The 17,026-nt window shown below is 46.4% G+C and overlaps 1 protein-coding gene across 3 annotated transcripts in view; it reads left to right on the top strand.

Moving 5' to 3' along the window:
• Positions 1-17,026, top strand: part of RADX (RPA1 related single stranded DNA binding protein, X-linked) — a 529,236-nt gene that overhangs the window by 370,368 nt on the left and 141,842 nt on the right. The gene's annotated exons all lie outside the window — the stretch shown is intronic.

Below are 17,026 nucleotides of genomic sequence, written 5' to 3'. Positions count from 1 at the left end.
CCACAAAGTAAAATGGACTGTCATGTGTTTCCAGGAGATAAAAAAAATTAATTTGAGATGACTTTCTGCGTTCTGCATAATGCGATAAATCGGATCATGGATGTGGTTTTGATGGTAGGATTCACGGAAGTCTTTGATTTCTGCTGGATACTTCTAAATTCAGATTCCATTTTTTTTTTAATATGCCAGATACCAGACTGTATCCAGAAACTCAAAAAGCAGTGGTCCTGTGCCCCAGTAGGTAGCATTGTACGTCTCCACAACAACTTTGTTAAACTCCGGAAGTATTAGCCCCTCTGTTGTGTGCGTCAGCCAACGGCCGTCGCAAGCACTACCTCCGTAGTGCTGCGCACGTCTGTTGGCTGACGCGGCCCCGCCCGCGCACGGAAACGTCCGCACAGCGGCGGATTCCACGCCGCGCTAAAAGGGTTAAAGCTGCGCATAAACACTACCCATGCACGTGAACGTCAGTTCCTTTCTTTCCGCACCTTGAATGTGGATCCGTTGCTCCATTCCTTTTCTTATCTTAAAGACATTTCTGATATCTCAATTCTACTCTTGTGCAAGGGAATATGCAACTTCCTACACTACAGGGTTTAAACATTGTAGAGACTGCTGCAAATCAATCAGGGAACTTGTAAAGCGCGCGACTTACCCGTGAGGGTCTCAAGGCGCTGAGGGGTGGGGGGGGGGGGGGGGGTTGGGTGCCGCTACTGCTCGAAGAGCCAGGTCTTGAGGAGTCTTCTGAAGGCGAGTAGATCTTGGGTCTGTCGTAGGTGGGTTGGGAGGGTGTTCCAGGTTTTGGCGGCGAGGTAAGAGAAGGTTCTGCCGCCGGCGGTCGTACGTTGGATGCGGGGGACATCTGCGAGGGCGAGGTTGGCGGAGCGGAGCTGGCGGGTGGGGGTGTAGAAGCTGAGTCTGCTGTTCAGGTAGGCTGGTCAGGCGTTGTGGAGTGCTTTGTGTGCGTGGGTGAGGAGCTTGAAGGTGATCCTCTTGTCGATGGGAAGCCAGTGCAGGTCTCACAGGACGGGGTGATGTGGCTGCGGCGGGGGGCGTTGACGATCAGTCGGGCGGAGTCGTTTTGGATGCGTTGTAGCCGCCGTTGGTGTTTGGCTGGGATTCCTGCGTAGAGTGCGTTGCCGTAGTCCAGTCTGCTGCTGACGAGGGCCTGTGTCACTGTTCTTGTTTCGGTCGGGATCCATTTGAGATCCGGCGGAGCATGCGTAGGGTGTTGTAGCAGGAGGAGGAGACGGCGTTAACTTGCTTGGACATGGAGAGGGAGGAGTCGAGGATGAATCCTAGGTTGCGTGCGCGGTCGGTTGGTGTCTGTGCTGTCCCCAGAGCGGTCGGCCACCAGGAGTCGTCCCAGGCTGAGGGGGTGGGTCCGAGGATGAGGACCTCCGTCTTGTCCGAGTTGTCTATGATTGATCCCCACAAGGTGTGCCTCTAGTGTTTGGGTTCAACGAATGACAACAAGGCCTGCAGTGACTGTGCTCAGATGAACTGGAAAGCTATCCAGTCAGTCCTAGACACAACTGATTTATCTAGTACGGGCTAATAGGATGAGTGTGGTTCTTCAGCACCCCGCGTTGATAAGGTCCACAGGTTTCTCTGGGGTCATCCAAGCATCCTGAATGGACATGCCTTTTAAAGGATCCCACATATTAATCGGAAAAGCTGACTCTGCTCTGGAGCGTTTTAAAAACCGCCAAGCAACAGTATGCTCTTTTCGTCTTTCTACACCAGTTTGGCAATCTCTCCATCCTTTTTGGCGTATGCCTGGGGATTGGTGCATAGGCCCTCAAATGCTTCAGCGGAGCTGCATCCTGCCATTCCACTTTTAACCTGCTGCACTTGCCACCTACATCAAATCAGCTTTTGTAGGACCATTTGTGTCGGGAAATGCAGGCTCCTTTGGCCATGGGAACCATAGAGCGGGTCCCGCATTGTAAATGGGGACTGAATATTAATCTCGCTACTTCCGTGTGCCAAAGAAGGATGGAAGCATTTGTCCTATTTTGGAGCTTTATCCTCTCAACTCCTTCCTGCAAAGGACAAATTCAAGATGGTCACTATGGCCTAGATCCATTAGACAGGATGGGCCAGTAGTATGCCTATTTTCCTATCTCTGTACTGCGGGCCCATATATGCTACCTGTGGTTCAAGGTAGGACACAAGTATATTCAATTAGCTGTGCTTTCTTTCGGCCTCACCAGTGCCCCTCTGGTGTTCATAAAGGTGATGGCAGTTATCGCTTCCCATTTTGAAGGTCAGGGGTACCAGTCTTCCCATACTTCAGCAACTGGCTGTTAAAAGCGGGTTTGCCACAATCAGTCATGGGACACCTATAGGCGACGGCCAACCTCCTTACATCACTGAGGTTCTCAATTAACTAGCTAAAGTCGCACATTTCCTCCAAGTCATCCAGGTGCTCTTTCGGGCCTTCCCTCTGGATCGAGTCCAGGACATTTGAGCTATGATCCCAATGATTCAGCCTCTGTCCTATGTCTCGGTGAGGATAGCTCTGAGGCTTCTTAGTCTACTGAGCTCCTGCATCCTGCTGGTCGACCATGCCAGATGACACATGTAAGATGTGCCGTGGGATCTGCAATCCCAGTGAGCCCAATAAGTATTTCTGGAAGATTTCATTCAGGTTGCGGAGGAGACTGCAAATGTCTGCAGCGGTGGCTGCTCGAGACGCACAATTGGAGCAGTGGCAGACGGATGTATGACAGAACCATGCATCCCATTACCACGCATGCCTTTACCAAGCGTCCACTGCAACTGATTGCCTTTACCACGCATATGCCTTTCCAATATGGTTTTAACACGCATACCTTTCCACGAAAATGCAAGTATATCACAAGTAAGTGAAAACCCTATACATATCTATACTATACTAGTAGGTAGTTATAGTTGGCCCCTAGTGTCCATAAGAAGTGTTTTTTGACTTGCCTATATCTTTGGCGCAGTTTGGCGAATATTAAGGAAATGTTTCCCCAAAAAGTGTGTTGGTGATTCTTTTTGTGCATAGAAAGTTTCGGGTTAATCTGTCAAGCGGGAGCTGAGAAAAAAAGGATGGTCAAGAAGAAGTGTGTTTTCCCTGTTAATTCGCTTATGAATATTAGATACAACTACAGCTCGAACTACTGAACGGAATTGCTTCAAATTTGGCAGAAAGGTAGCTGTTTGTTCAGAAAGCAACCTTTTTGTAAAATTGGTGCAAATCCGTTCAGTGGTTTGGGAGATATTAAAGATAAAACAAATTTGGATACCTACGGATGTGACGGCTCCGTGAACCTTCCGGATCTTGTACTAAGATCTGACTGGCTGCTAACACTTAAATCTTCGAAGTATTGGCAGCCATCTTGGGACTCTGCTTCAGCCGAGTCCTCAAGTAAGGTTAAAAAAAAAAGATAGAAAAGGGAGCAGGGTAGACATGCCCTTAGCTCTGGTGCTGGGGTCCCAGAGGGACCCCGCTGGGGCAAAAAAGCATAACAAAGTTTTACCTAAAGTCGCAACAGATCCACGACTCTGGCAAAAAACAAACATTAAAAATGTTTTTTTTTAAAAACCAGGCTCGTGCTTGTTTGGAAAAAAGCCCTAGAGTGGGCCAGGTCCTGGGAGCATTGTTTAAAAGGTGGAGGGGGATGCACTGGGCCCCTATTCCTGAGGCTCATGGAGCCATGGGGACCACCACCTCCCGGGGCTTAATTATAATTTAAAAAAAAAAAGAGGGGGCACACTTCCCCCACACCCTCCATGGGCTCTATAACCCCAGGGGACCACCACCACCGGCCCAGGTCTATTGAAACATTGATGAGGAAACCGCACGGCCCACACCCCCACCCGATCCCCTAGAACCACCACCTCCCGAGGCTAAAAAAAAAAAAAACTAATGGGGGGCCTCGCAGAACACCCACCCCATCGGAACCACCACCTCCCCAAGAGCAAATACTCTGGGGGAAAAAATGGGAGATGGCACCCACCTCCCTGGGGCAGGCTCTTGAAAATCAAAGGAGTGGGGGCTGCGCGACCCCCCTCTTGGAGCCACTAATGACTCTGGCGACCATCACCCACAAGGCCGGCTCCTGCTATATCCAGAGGTGCTCACCCCTGGGATATAGCTATCTGCTTTTGCTTGGAGAGAGCTGTAACTGCTCCCACCAAACTAAAGCAAACATTCTAGTTCTAGCGGATGAGATCTGTCAAAGTGCTCCCACCCCCTGGAAGCGGAGGTTTAATCTCTTTTCCTGCCCACATACATACGGGCAGGAAAAAAGATTAAACTATTGCTCATGCATGTAGGGAGCTGCTTTTCCAATGGAACGAACAAATAGAAGCAGAAAGAGTCAGAATTAAGGTCAGAAACAAGCAGAAAGAGTCAAAATAGAGGTAAGAAACGAGCAGAAAGTTCGGAATAAGTCAGAAATGAGCAGAAACAGGCAAGATAACCGACAGAACGAGAAGAAAGGCAACATTGCGGGCAGGAGTGAGAAAAGGCACCCACTGACAGACCCACTCAAAGACTCATGCACTCAATGACAGGCACACTCAGACATTTATGCACCCACTCATAAATCCATTCAAGCACTCATTCACCCACTCACAGACCCACTGAGAGACTCGCACACACTGACTCATTCACACACTCATGCACCAATCTACAGACTCACAGACCAACTCAGACTCTTGCACACTCTGTGACCTACTCAGACACTTACGGACCCATTCACCAACCCATTCTGATACCCACACAACCACTCTCTCACCCACTCAGAGACTCACAAACCCAGGCACCTACCTATACAGGCAGTCACTCTCAATAGGTTACAGTTAGGAAAGAATTTTTTTTTTTAAACTTCAAAATCCACTGAAAAGTTATACTTGGGCTCACATTTCACTCGTACAAAACCATTGAAATTCAGCAGTTAGTTACCAGAGCCAACTATAACTTACACCCCAACAATGCACTGCTTATGACCTCACATATTACATCACTCAGGAAAAGGTCAGTGACACTGATGACATCTCAAATGTTATCACTGATGACATCATCCACAGACTACTCACACCCCATACAACCTTTCATATACTTACTCACACATCAACTTACAGACCCATACAACTACTGACACACACACTCGCACAACCACCACACAACCACTTACCTTTACAGCCACTCAGAGCCATAAAGTTACTCACACACCCAGAAATCCACTCCCACTCAGACCCCCTACAGCCACTGGCACTCTTACACCTATAGGACCAATCACATACCCATACAACCGCTCACATACTCATTCACATAGCCACTCACACAACCACTCACTCATACACAAAGCCACTTCCATACCCATTCACACATCCATAAAGCACTCACAGACCCACTCACTTATCTATACAGCCTTTCACACACCCACCCACTTACCCATTCACCCAGTCAAACAGCTACTCGCCTACTCATACAGCCAAACACACACACACACACACACACACACACACACACACACACCCACACACACACACACACACACACACACACACACACACTCATCCACTCACTCACACAGCCACCACAGTCACCGATATAGACACTCGCACACACACATTCACCCATACAGCCACTACGACACCCACTCCCATGCTGATACAGTCATAGTGCCACACAAATGACATGTATTAGAAACTGTATCACTCAATAGTATAAAAAGAATAGTAATTTACCTTATGCATAAGCTTAGTATATATCTTGAAATCTCAGAAACTTATACAAAACACACTCACTGGATGATGTCATCATTGATGTCATTTGAGAAATCATGAGTGATCACTAACCATGTCAGGAGTGATGTAATATGTGAGGTCCTAACTCGATCTCTTTGCTACCGCCGAGAACACGCTGTGTCAACAATTTTGCACATTGGAGTTCCCAAGAAGGCTCTATCTCGAGCATGCATTACACCCAAAGCAGAGCATGGGACTCCTGTATGCCGCCTCTCCTTTTCTTGCCCTGAGTTCTGAATTAGTTCTGGAATGGCCAGGCCCAAGTCATATTAGTGGGTCCAAACTGGGCTGGGAGAGTGTGGTACCCAGAACTTCCGGTCTTGAGCATTTGCACTCCCATCAGTTTCCCACTTAAGGAATATCTTCTGTCGTAGTCGTAGTAGCAAAGCAGGGTCCTGTATCTGTTTTTGCATAACCTGCACATGCATGGAGATTGAGCAGAGGCAGTTGATCTCCGTTGATCTCCCTTCTGAGCTTCAGGCCTTCTTGATCCAGCCATCTTATACTACCCTTTTTCAAGACAAACTGTTTCTAAGAACTAAAGCTGTGTTCCTGCCAAAGGTTATGAGTCTTTTTATGTCTGGCAAGCTTTCCCTCTTGCTTTTTACTCTTTGCTCTGCCTCATCCCTCAAAAATAAATGTGACCCCAAAAGAGCTCTTAGTTTTTACACAGATCTTACCAATCACAATGGGTGGACAATTAGCTTTGTGTGGGGTACTCTGGAGAAAAGAAAGTCAAGGCGATTAAGATGTTAAGAAGCAACCTTTAGAAAGTTTGAGGGCCCATTCCACCTAAGCCAAGGCTGCTAGCACTGTGGTGGCATGTGCTTCAGCCGAACTTGTTACGCTCCATCGGAAGGGCATTAAACACCTGGAGCAGACAAGCTTTTGGGTGAGAAACTATGGCTCTTCAAACTCTATTAAATAATCTTTCCAAGCATGACTACTCAACTGGAGAGGGAGATCTGAAAACACTGCTGCCCTGAATGGTCCAGCCATTCTCTACTGGTGAAGTTTTGGGTGTTAGAAAGATTGAGACTGCACCTTGGCTTGTGTGTGGGTCCCATGTATGTATCTACTCAAGAGAATTTTGAGGCATTCACTGGGGTGTAGAGTCCAGCCACTCCTTGGGCATTTTTTGTCGCACTTTTACTGGATTGGTATCACTCTTTGCTTCCCCTTTTGTCTCTCAATAGTTGAGGCTGGCTTTTTCACTTTGAAGGTAACTGTTAAAAAGGCGAGCAGTGCCCGGTCAGTGAGCTGTGAGCTTGAGGCAGGAAGTTGCACAGATGCAGACAGGCCTTTGGTATTACTTGCACTTACCCAGAGTGCTCTGAAACCTGCAAGAGCCACAATAAGAAGCGGAAGAACTGCCTATGCCGAGTTGTATTGCTTAAAAATCTCCATGTCTTCGTCCTGTTTTTGGAGCACACTCAACTACAGAAGAAGGAATTTGTGTTTTTCTCTTGGGGATACCAAAGGGGATGATGGACGGAGCGTTTAAGCAAATCAAACACTCACCCCCAGTCAACTGATCTGGGTTTAATCCATCATCATTATTTAGCTCACTCCACCACCCCAGTTCAGACATGGCCATATGCAAATCAGTCTGACCCTGTGCCTCATGGGAACAGTCCAGCCCGAACTGCCAAGCCATGTCTTCCCTGGACCGGAAACAAGCATCCTGGGACCGGTTTCGGGTTCATAACCCTCATCAGCCAGGCTATCTTGAATCCAGTGGCAAAGTGAGCAAGGGACCGTCTGGGCATACCCTGCCAACTTAGGGCGAACAAAGCGATACCAAAGGGGATGATGGACGGAGCGTTTGAGCAAATCAAACACTCACCCCCAGTCAACTGATCCGAGTGGGACGGGTATGCTCAGATGTGGGTCCCGTGCTCTCCATGCCACTGGAATCAAGCTATCCTGACTGAAGAGGGGTGAAACCCCGAAACCGGACCTAGGATGCTTGTTTCCAGTCCACGGAGGACCTGGCTTGGCAGTTCGGGCTGGACTGTTCCCATGTGGCACAGGGTCAAGACTGATTTGCATATGGCTGGGTTCAAACTGGAATGGCATGGTGAGCAAAAAAACGATGGATTTTAGGCCCAGATCTCTGTACTGGGGTGAATGTATGACATTGTTCTGCATTCTGTCCATCAACTGTTGTTTTTGAGTTTTTCTCTTGGGTACAGCTGTTGGGTTCTCTGGAGTCCATTTCTTAAGAATGCAATCCCTAGTGTAATCTCCTGAATCTGCTCCTTCCTTGGAGGTTGTGGGCTGCAGTACATGCAAGTCAGACATGTCTAACCCTGGCCTTATCTCACCCAGACTCTGTTGGTCCATCTATAGAATTTGCCTCGATGCTGTTCTCAACACATGCTCAGAATGCAAAGTTGTAGACCAGGGATGCCCCATATGCTAAGACACAGGGCAGCTTGCACCTCTATTGTTTGAGCTCCCAGCTGCTGTAATGCAACTCCCACCATCCTCAGTTCAGTTCCTGAGACCCAAGGGCCAGCTCTTCGTACCTGTCCAGCTGAACCAGATGGCAACACTCTTCCCCAGTACTAACGCTGAAATTGGTCGCAGTCACAGCTGCTGGCCTTTCAAAGATGGAAGCTTTCCACCTGCAAGCACCTCTACCATCTCCCCTTTCAAACGGGTCCACCTGGTATAGCTAAACACCAACCAAGAAGCCTGGATGCCTGAATTGCTGTTCCTTGAGCTGAGCAGAGTCTGCCGTGCCCTAGATTTCCAGCAGCAGGATAATAAATAGTGCCAATGATGAGCCACTAACCCGTGCACCCGCTCCTTGCAGTGTGCCAAACAATCCAAGAGAAACATACAAAACATAAAGCGCCCAGCCTGATCACCCAAGCAGGAGGTGAGTTCTCGCACCCCCGCGCCTTATCTGCCAGTACTTATGTCAGACAACTACCCCTCCACCTCCCCCTGATAATCTCTACAAAGTGGGACCGACAGAACTATTCTGAAATCTATTGCGCATCCCAACGCCCTGGAGACAATCACGGGCGCAAATTGATGCTAGCGCGGAGTCTCCTGTAGCCCCATAGAACTCTTCAGGGCCTAGGGTTCATCGGGCCCACACTCCCAACTCCTACTCTTGGGAGCTTCAACTTACTGCCCTCCCCCATACTGTCAGCGTGGCGTGACTAGCATTATACAGTCCCCAAAAACGTGGATGGCATCCCAGCGACTCACGGCTGGCTCTCCCCAACTGCAACAGCCACTCCCTAAGGCCTCCTTTCCCCCTAACCGCCAGTATAATGGAGCACGGCCCAACACTGCCCTGAATCTACTCAAATGCATCTGGCACCTCATAGGCATCTTGCAAACAACCAGCGGTTTGCGCAACAATGGAAAAGCCCTTGAGTCGGGCCTTGACTCAGAATTCCTCTCTCCAACTGGTCTTTCATCCCTTCGGCCTTCCCCTTTGCTTTGCAGCAGTGCCACACAACCAAATAAACCAACACTCCTAATCTTGTGGCTAAACAGCTGCTAAAAGGGGGGATAATACCAATTTTTATCGGAGAATATTAGTGCCAGGGCTAATAAGAAAAATCCAACACTAACTAGGTAAGCAGCATTTGGTTCCATTAACTGATATTAGAGGTATACAGCAAGCTCTAACTAGTGTTAACAAGTGTAAGCAACTGTGGAAGAGGTGTGGCGCAGCGGCCAGGGTGCCCGACTCTGAACCACAGGGTTCACGGTCCGATCCCCGGCTCTGGTGGCATGTTAGCCCAGCACCATGTGACTCTGGGCAATAGCTTGCTTAATCTTCCCGAGGTCCCACTGCGCCGGGACACCTCTCCGGAGGTAGCTGTGCACTTTACAAATGCTGATATTTAATTATATTCTATTTTACAGGCCGCATCTCCGCTGGCAACCTCCTAACACCCTTGAAGGCTAAGGTCCTCACCAGACTCATCCAGTGGATCTCATCACTCTCCTTGCCTTCACTGTCTTGTCTAGCAATGAATTGTATGACTGACTTGTGGTAGCGACTGCCATTGCAGTACTAAACCACTATACAGTACTGACACAACTTGTATACTATTGCTACAAACGTTTTGTACTGTGGTCTAAAGCTATTTGGATATCTGTGCTTAATATCTCAATGGTGGACAAGAAGGAATCTAAAGATACAGACCAGAAGAATCACAAAGCCAGCAAAGAGCGAAAGCATCACTCAAAAAGAGCAACAGGATCCACCCACAATTGACTTGCCAACCAAAATAGAACAAGGCCTAGATACTAACGACAAAATGAACTTAATCCTACTCAACCTCTCTTCACTACAAGAACTGGCACAAAGCACCAAAGTAAGCACAGATCTACTGATAGAGATTTCTGGCCTGCAAAATGACTTTTAGTCCCTCTCTACAAGAATAGGAGAAGCTGAATCTAAGATCAGCAATTTAGAGGATGAGAATTTCAAGGACAAGAAAAACACACGTGCCAACTTGAAACAAATACACAACCTCACCAGAAGTATAACAAATTTAGAAAACAGAAACAGGGGAGGAAATCTAAGAATCGTTGGTTTACTAGAAGGCACGAAAAATCAAGCAACTTCATGTGTTTCCTTCTTCGAACAATGGATGCAACACACTCTAGGCATCAAATTCGAATGATCTTTTGAAATTGAAAGGGCACACACAGTGCCATCTCAAATCTATCCAAGTGCCAAAATACCTCTTTCACTAATCTTTAGACCACATAGAATCCAACATTACGACAGTCACATATCAGAACATCCAAAACATTAATCTGGAAGGACGCCAAGATTGAATATTCCAAGACTATGCAAAATAGATTGTTTTCCGTAGAAAAGGCTTCTTGGCTCTGAGGGACCCACTAATGAAGTTGAAAAATACAGTCTCCTTCATCAGCCCCGATTCAGAATCACCCAGAAAGGGAAGAGACTAATTTTTAACGATCCCACTGACCTCCAAGCTTATATTGACAACAGGAAACGATAACCTGATTCGAGCACCTATACCATTCCACGGGCATATTGATGTATTCCGCGCCTCAACAAATAAGACCAAAAACCTATATAAGTACAACTTGTCTTAACATGCTGTATGTGTTTTGATGTGCCCCAACGCTCTTGAACACAGACACCCGTATACCTATGCACACAAATACTGACATCTTCACACTTTCCTGCACTGTTTACTTCTATAACCCATGTGCCCTACTCATGCACCTGCTGGTATTTGTACTCCACCTATGTAATACCGGTACCAAACCAGTGCCATGGGGCTTGGTCAAATCCTGCACACTTACAATCCACTAACTTTCCAATACAAGAAACAAACCTCCTATACAGTAGAGAAACTAGAACAATGACTCTCTTCTGTATCTAACACTTTTTACCACTGTATCCCACTAACAACTTACAACCCTGCCCATAATCTCCTCCTTGTGTGGGAAACGTTCAACATCTTTAGATCTCATCTTACTCACTCCGACCTCACTCAATCTGCAGTCACTCCAGTCTACTAACATCTAAGCTACACCTCAAACCATACTCACTCCAATCCCCTAGAACTAACAGCTGATTGCAAGTTATCAATCTAGTTATTAAGCTGGCCTCCGCAACAAGACATCGCTATCACTCATTGTCCTACTTATTATTATCATGAACAGTACATGATTATTTTCAGATTAGAATCACATGGATCCGGATAGATTCCTCCTTAAGGTAGATTGATGATTCCAGGTCGCCTCACTGTCTTTGTACTTATTTTGAATTAATGTCCGACAAGAAAGTTTTCTAACTATGATTCGATATGTTTACCATGAACATGTTTTTTTCTTCTTGCAAGTTATGCGTAACTGCTATTCTTACAAAGATGTTACTCAGTAAAAACTACATACCTAACAGTTTTCTGAAAGTCACTAACCAACCTTGAACTATGAAATTAGGATAGGTTGTTATTGTCTGCATGTTCTGCTCTCTCATAAATGTATGACAATTGTTTGGTTATAAGATACCTGTACAAAACTACCAGATCCATAGTTATATCATCCACTTTTTAGACCGTGTTGTTTTTCCAATGCTAAAGATGTCTATCAAACTGTGATACATGTTACTTAACGAATCGGCTATCTCCCCCAATAATGATTTACACCAATCAATCAATCAGAGTACTTGTATAGCGCGCTACTCACCCGTGAGGGTCTCAAGGCGCTGAGGGGAGGGGGAGCCGCTACTGCTCGAAGAGCCAGGTCTTGAGGAGTCTTCTGAAGGCAAGCAGGTCTTGGGTCTGTCGTAGGTGGGTAGGGAGGGTGTTCCAGGTCTTGGTGGCGAGGTAGGAGAAGGATCTTCTGCCGGAGGTTGTTCGTTGGATGCAGGGGACATCGGCGAGGGCGAGGCTGGCGGGGCGGGGCTGGCGGGTCGGGGTGTAGAAGTTGAGTCTGCTGTTCAGGTAGGCTGGTTGTGCTTTGTGTGCGTGGGTGAGGAGCTTGAAGGTGATCCTCTTGTCGACGGGGAGCCAGTGTAGGTTTCTCAGGTGGGGGGTGATGCGGCTGTGGCGGGGGACGTTGGCGATCAGTTGGGCGGAGGCGTTTTGGATGCGTTTTAGTCGTCGTAGGTGTTTGGCTGGGATTCCTGCGTTGAGTGCGTTGCCGTAGTCCAGTCTGCTGCTGACGAGGGCCTGTGTCACCGTTCTTCTTGTTTCGGACGGGATCCACTTGTAGATCCTGCGGAGCATGCGGAGGGTATTGTAGCAGGAGGAGGAGACGGCCTTGACCTGTTTAGACATGGAGAGGGAGGAGTCGAGGATGAATCCTAGGTTGCATGCATGGTCGTGGGTGTCTGTGCTGCTCCCAGTGTGGTCGGCCACCACGTGTCGTCCCAGGCTGAGGGGGTGGGTCCAAGGATGAGTACCTCCGTCTCGAGTTTAGCTTCAGACGGCTGCTCCTCATCCAGTCGGCGACGGCCTTCATTCCCTCGTGGAGGTTGGTTTTGGCGGTGTGCGGGTCTTTGGTGAGGGAGAGGATGAGCTGGGTGTCGTCGGCGTAGGAGATGATGTTGAGGTCGTGTTTGCGGGCCACTTGTGCAAGGGGGGCCATGTAGATGTTGAACAGCGTCGGGCTGAGGGATGAGCCCGGCACCAAGACTAATTTCTGGCTCCCGAGGCCTCATGCTCCGTTCATACAACTCACCCATCAACCAAGCCCTGCCCCTGTTGCCGTTCCTCCCCTCCCCTTCCCCCCCCCCCCCCCCCCCCTCCATTCCCGGCCTACCCCTTGAGCTCCTACTGGTTGAACCCGTGGCTTCCACTGGCCTATTTTCCATCTAGTGATGAAAAATTGGTTTCTCTTCTTACATGCTTCTTTCCTCATGTTCCTGCTTTTAGTCTCTTCTCTTACTCACTCCCCTATCTTACCCTCTCTGTGCGAGGGGTATCCCAAGTCTCACCTTCGAAATCCCCTTATTCCCATATGTTGTAATACTTGTTGCCGCCTGATTAGAACCAACTATATACCTAAACGACCTAAATGTCACCAACATCTATACAATCCATATCATGCCTAACAACACCCTTAAGGTTCTCTCTTAAAAACCCAAAGGGGCTGAACCATTCTGTTAAAAAAAAGAAAAATCATGGAATACTGCCATAAGCTGAAAGACAATATTCTCTTCCTTCAAGAAACCAGAATAGGCAAATCTATTGCTCTGAATCTTCTAAATAATTGGTACTCAGAATTAGCATGCTCTCCCAATTCTAATAAGAAAAATGGAGTCCTCACAGTATTTGCTGGATCGGCAGGCATCAAAGTCATCAAAAACATACATGACATGGAAGGCAGATGAGTCCTCTCGCAAGTGTCCAAACATAACCAAGAGCTCTTTATAGTTCGCATTTATGCGCCCACCCACTGACCTCCACCCCCCTCATTCTAGATCAATCTAAATAAAAGTCTAAATGAAATCCCAAGTGGTTCAAATATACTACTAAGAGGTGACTTTAACTTTCCAATGGACTTAGTGCTTGACAGACTATCCCCCTGCAAACTTAGACCTGGAAAACAATTGAAGCAAATGAAAAACCTATCCTCAACACTCAATCTGATAGACAGATGAAGGTTATTCCAGCCCACAGGTAGAGAATGTACTTTTTACTCCCACCCGCATAGCTCCCATTTGAGGGTTGACTACATTTTAATGAATCAAAAAACTCACCCCCTTCTGCATCATTCCTAAGATAGAACCCATCATCTCAGACCATGCTTGAATCTCATTGGATATTGTAATCTCCAGCTCCAAAAATCCAGAGAAAATATGGCGTCTCAATGGAGCACTACTGAATGACCCAATCAGCAGGTAAGAAATCAGTTCCACAATCTTAAACTACTTCAACGAAAATTCCTCCTAAGAGAGACACAAAACAAGCTAGCCAATAAAAAATTGGAAGTGCTAGAACCCAAAGTGAAATATTTTTAACGTCTCCTAATCTCAAACTACGCCACTGAATTAATTAATAAACTCAAAGCCCTGAAATATGAATAAAACAAGTTATAAGCGAGAGAGCACATATTTGGCGGAATACAAATCAAGCTAAAAAACTATGTGAATTCAATAAGGCTGGGATATTGCTAGCTAACAGGTCAAAAGCCAGAACTCCTGGATAACTTCAATTAAAAATAAATCTGGGAAAACACAGACCGAGACTAAACAAATCGCCCGCTGCTTCGCGTAATATTATAAAGCGCTCTACAACCCTGCGTGGCAACCAGACATTATGGATTGTGATAACTACCTCAAAAACAACAAAATTGCAGCGATCAGGAAGGAGGATCAAATCTTCTTAAATAAACAGATTGAAATACAAGAAATAGAAAACACAGCCAAAACACCCAAAATAAGGAAGTACTGGGGCCTGCCGGCTTTATAGGTAGTATCTACAAAATCTTCAATGCACAACTAACACTGCATTTAAAATCCCACTTTGACTATTACTCCTCAAATGAAAGAACAAGTCCGAACTTTTCAGAGGTTATATTAAGTCATTCTCAAAGAAAATAAGACCCACTAGATACCAAAAATGATACGCCCATATCCTTAAGTAACGTAGATTGTAAAATCTACACAAAAAAGACTTCCTCATTAATCCATCCCTGTCAAACAGGTTTTATTAAAGGAAGTCTGGCTCCGATAACATCTGGCTCGCTCATTTACTGGAAACAGCTTGTTTACTATATTCCCCAGTGGTGGCTATGGCCTTAGACACCCAAAGGCCTTCAACAAATTTCACGGCCCTTCCTCGGACCTGGTAGTTCAACCTAGGTTCGGCCTAGGAGCATATGGTGTTTGTACTTTGGGACAATTCGTTGGCCACAGTGAGAATAAATGGCTCTCTGCCAGTCAAATCTAAACTTTCCCAAGGCACCAGGCAAGGTTGCTCCTTGTCCCCACTACTTTCATCCTTGCTATTAAGCCTCTCTTAAATGAAATATGTCATAATACTATCATAAAAGGTATCCCGTTCGACTCAAAGCCCCACAAAGTGGCGGCATACAGTGACTATGTTCTCATCTTCTCCAAAGATGCAGATACAGCCATACCGAAAATCTTGAATCTAATCGATGCATATGACAGAGCCTCTGGATACACATTGAATAAAGAAAAAACAGAGGTCTTCCCTGTAAACCCACTCTGTCTTACCAACAGCAAACTCCAACTGGCATTTTTACTTAAACAATCTAGTCGCTGGTTTCAACTGAACCTGAAGCTCCCCCCTCCCTTCTGGACCGGTATTGAGAAAGGACTCATTTTCCCCCTTTCACTTCAAGAGCTGCTTTCTCTACGAAACACTTCAAACCCCCACACTCCTCAAACATAATCAGAGACACGATAATGGCAGTTAAACACTTAGCAAATGTGTAGTCTAAATTAAGCATTTCTCCTAGGCCTCTTTATGGCACAAATCCCACTAGTTAAAATTGACAGTAAAACTCACCATTGACATACCTGGACATTTCTTAACATCCTTTATATTCAGGATGTTGTTGACAAGGCTAATGCAATCTCATTCGCATACCTAGAAAAGGGCTCCAACATTACTGAAAAATAATTTTACAACAGATCTGGGTTGAATCCATCATTGTTCTTTAGCTCACTTCGCCACCCCCAGTTCAGAACCAGCCATATGCAAATCAGTCTTGACCCTGTTCCTCATGGTATCAGTCTAGCCCAAACTGCCAAGCCAGGTCTTCCCTGGACCGAAAACATTTTCAGGGTTTTCTGAGGTCAAGCAGAAGGGTGCTCCTGTCCAATGAGGTGCAGTGCAACACACCAGAGCATGACCATTTCCTCCTAAGTGTGGCACAATGGTTTCCCAGAAAGCACTATTCTACCAAAATTTAATGTGGCTGAAATCTCAGCAGAGAAGCAAGCTAAGCCAGTCTCGAGGATGGCTAATTTCCATATCTCCCATCGCCCTGACATCTGCAAATTTCTTCCTTAAGCCTGCCATCTAGCTGGGTTCAGAGTGGAAGAGGGTAGATGGACCTGGCTGTCTCTGCCTGTCTCTTTCTACCTTTGAAGCTGATGCTTTACTACCCCTCCCCCTTGCTTTGGCATTCCTCTGGAGCAGGGTCCTCTTACAAGAGATAGCCTTTCTTCCTGGGTGATACTTATCACTTTATCAAAGCTTCCGGGCTAATCCACTTCACTCTGCCGAATCAGGGCAGACCACTGGATGGCAGAATTTTGGCTCACAGACAAAGTCTTAACTTATTTTCTGTACATTTTAGGATACAGTCAACAATAGCACATTGTTGGATTTATCAATACCATTCTCCTAAGTCTTTGAATAATATTTTTTGGTTGTCCCTTTCAGTAGTTAGGAATTCATAAACTATTGCAATGTTAACCTATGTGGCTGGGGATCTAGAGTGGGGAAAATAAAATGTCCAATTTCTCCAACAGGGACTATAAAACTGCTTTTATAAGGACCTTGCTTATAGCTACCAGACCTTCAACCCATGGGACACCTAGTGGAGACTTAAGGGGTCCTGAATATACAAAAATTAAGTAGATCCTCACTCCACAGGGTTTATAGTACAAAAGTCGATTTTGGGAAGCACTTTAATGAAATGAGGGATGTGAAATGTGCAGTTTTTCTATCCCCAGGGCATATAAAACATATTCTATAAGGATCATCCTTCTAAGTGCCTGACCCCCCAAACCTTGGAC

This window comes from Triturus cristatus, chromosome 5_2, assembly GCF_964204655.1.
Source record: "Triturus cristatus chromosome 5_2, aTriCri1.1, whole genome shotgun sequence".
NCBI classification, from domain to species: Eukaryota; Metazoa; Chordata; class Amphibia; order Caudata; family Salamandridae; genus Triturus; species Triturus cristatus.
This window is presented reverse-complemented; position numbering and strand designations above follow the sequence as displayed.